Source organism: Trachymyrmex cornetzi, unplaced genomic scaffold, assembly GCF_001594075.2.
Source record: "Trachymyrmex cornetzi isolate Tcor2-1 unplaced genomic scaffold, Tcor1.1 scaffold131, whole genome shotgun sequence".
Classification (NCBI taxonomy): Eukaryota; Metazoa; Arthropoda; class Insecta; order Hymenoptera; family Formicidae; genus Trachymyrmex; species Trachymyrmex cornetzi.
Window position 1 is genome coordinate 240,212 of NW_017295884.1, and position 3,106 is coordinate 243,317.

Genomic DNA, 3,106 nt, shown 5'->3' on the forward strand with positions numbered 1-3,106 from the left:
AATACGGCTTGCTGAAACTGTACTTGCTACCAAATTGTCTGCTACACAGAAAACGTTTGCTGCAATGATTAATACATCGACATAATAGCAAAATGCTTGTCTGTTATAATGATGATATTTAGGCCTCACAACTAATAGTAATTAGACTTCACAGACACGACGTTAGGTGTCTATATAATACTATTGAATTTAACTGCCATACCTAATTTTTAGTTGTGGCAGTTAATTTTTTCTTTTCCGTCTATCCATATTATCCATACTATTTTTTAACTGTAATATTCAATAAAATTATATCATGAGTTTTTGAAATTCTTACACTGCAATCCTAATGTAGTTTAAATTCTTTTATCAGCTTTGACACTTTTTTATATAAACATGGAAACAACAGTTTTGCCAAAGTATCAAAAAATTTAGCTAGATCTGAAAATAACTTTTTTGGAATATCGACAAGTTAAAGATTTGTTGGTTACAAGCAGTTTTATATAATTTAAACTGTTCCAGATTGATAATCCAATAAAATTATTTTCAGATCTGTATCTTATAGCTAAATTTTGAGATACTTCAATAAAATCTCCGTATAATTAAAACGTTCCAATTGAAATTCTTAAAAATGCTCTACTGAAAAGTTGCTAATTTTGAGGTGTGTTACTTTTCTATCAACGAAGGTTCCCGAATATTCGCGTTACGTGAAAATGTCTGCTCTGTTTTAACAACTACGACGCGTTCCTCCTCGGTGCGCGTGCTGTTTTCCAGAATAACACACGAAACGGCGACGGCCGTTCGTTCAACTTATTATTTCTGCGGCTTCGCTTATCGCTGTTTTTGCAACGTTGGGGTACACGAACGTTATTTTGCGCGGCGAGATAAGCTCCGCTCCTCGCTCCTCGTCAGGAGAGCTTCATCGCTCCGTAATTAAGCTCCGCGTCGTGGGATTCGATTCTACTATTGACGTACTTAAAGTCTTAATGAAACTTTCGCGCACGATTAAATAATAGCACGGACTCTGCCGTCGCTGGTTTGCAAGGTCCTTTCCGTAACGCATAATGCATAAACATGAGAAAATCAACCAATCGGAGTCTTTTGTTTCATGGAAGGGAAGGATTTGAAGGTCTTTGATTGGTTCATTTTCTTGTGCATTATGCGTTATACATATATTAATTTAATGTGAAAAGTAAAATGAAAATATTTCAAATTATAAAATACAAATTTTATTTAACAGCACGATAAAATGTATTAGGGATTTCATGATTTAATCAGTTTTTATATTTATATTAAATATATATATTTTTACGTCAATTTATGTACAACGGCTTTAATGTGCATTGAGTGTATCTAATCAAACTCTTTATTAGCGTTAAAATAATTTATGAGTAAGTGAATTAACTTAAAAATAATGTATTCTATATAAAATTATTCTAATAGATATGATGTGTTAATTTGACATGTTATAAATATTAATTTTACTGAAACGTATTAACATATTAAAAATATGCTACAGAAGAAATTTCACGATTTGCTTATAAATTGTGTATGTATAATTTTTCACGTAACATTTGTGTTGCTCTCTATTATATTAATTGAATTGACAGAGAAATTTAAGTGGACCATTTTCGAACCACGTGAAATATGTTAAATTTAACAAAGCTTTTTACTGTGCAGCAAATGGGATTTCTCACACGGGGGGGAAGGGGGAGGAGGATCTAGGAAGATTGTGTGATTTCATAATGACGCTGTAATATCGCGCTAATATCGCGTCGCGCGGCGTAATTCGCGAGAATACCGCAGAGATTCTATGTCATGGACCCAGCCTTGAATCGAGCCTACCCGCGAGATGCGGCCAAGCCCAATTATATATTTATTCGCTACGTAATAACGCGCGCAATTGCTGGCCCTGATCCGACAGCCGTGGCATGCGATTCTTGTATAATCGCCATTATGTAACACGGTTGCCAGGTCCCGAGCACTGCACGGCTGGGGCCCGAAGGTTCGTGCACTGGAGATTTCATGTTTCGACTGGAGGTCGATCTATTGTTTAAGGAGGTTGTAAGGGCATAAAACACACATATTAATATTTTCGCTTTAGACAAACTACATACATGTGAAAGTTGTGTTCATAACATTCTGGTTTTATTGAGCAACACATTTTTATAGGTTATTTATTTTATTTGTTATTAGTTTTATTGTTATAAACAAAAATTGTTAAAATAATAAGAAAAATCTAAATGTTTTTATATAAATATATTAAGTACTAAACATGACTTATGCAAAGTTTCATTGAGATTCACCATTAGTTTATAACAAATAACAAATTTTATTTATTTACTGAACAATTAATGTCTGCATCTCAAGATAACTTTACAAAAATATTGTCGAATTCCTAGAGTATTTATATAAAAAAATTGAGATTTTTATCATTATTTTATAATACATTTTCATATATTTATATTAGAGAGTACAAATTTAAAAAATATTACTACTTATTTAAATAACTTTTGATCCAGATGGTCAATTGTTTCAATTTTTTTTTGTATTATTAAGTGAAATTTAGAATATTCTGTAATTTTTTCAAGTAGTTCTTAACATATTGCATTTGCCTTACAACCTCCTTAAAAGAAAAAAGGAGGCGCCAAAGAAATTGACCAACATAACGTGTCAACACTATCAGACTTTTTATTTTTTTAATATTATTTTTAGAACATTTGCGTACAGCGCGAGTTACATATTTGCTAACAAAAAAATAACATTATTCGTGTAACATAAATTACGAACATAATCACAATTAATATTGAACCATATAGCGCGTTAATCGTTATATAAGATTGTTTAAATGAAAAAAAAAACCACACTACGATACCTTTATACGATAACGATGAAACATATGACATATTATTTCCTCACTATTTCTTTCTATTGAAATAATACTTTTTTTGATTCATTGCACATTTCAGTAACTCTCTTTGTTCAAGTTCTTTCAAGAAATTGTAAAACTTCTTACAATCCAAATTATAATTTTCTTTGACGCACACATCTGAAAAAAAAGTCTAGTTATAGCTACCAAATATTGAGTGAAATAGTTTCAACTAAATGTTGAGGTAATATAACTAAA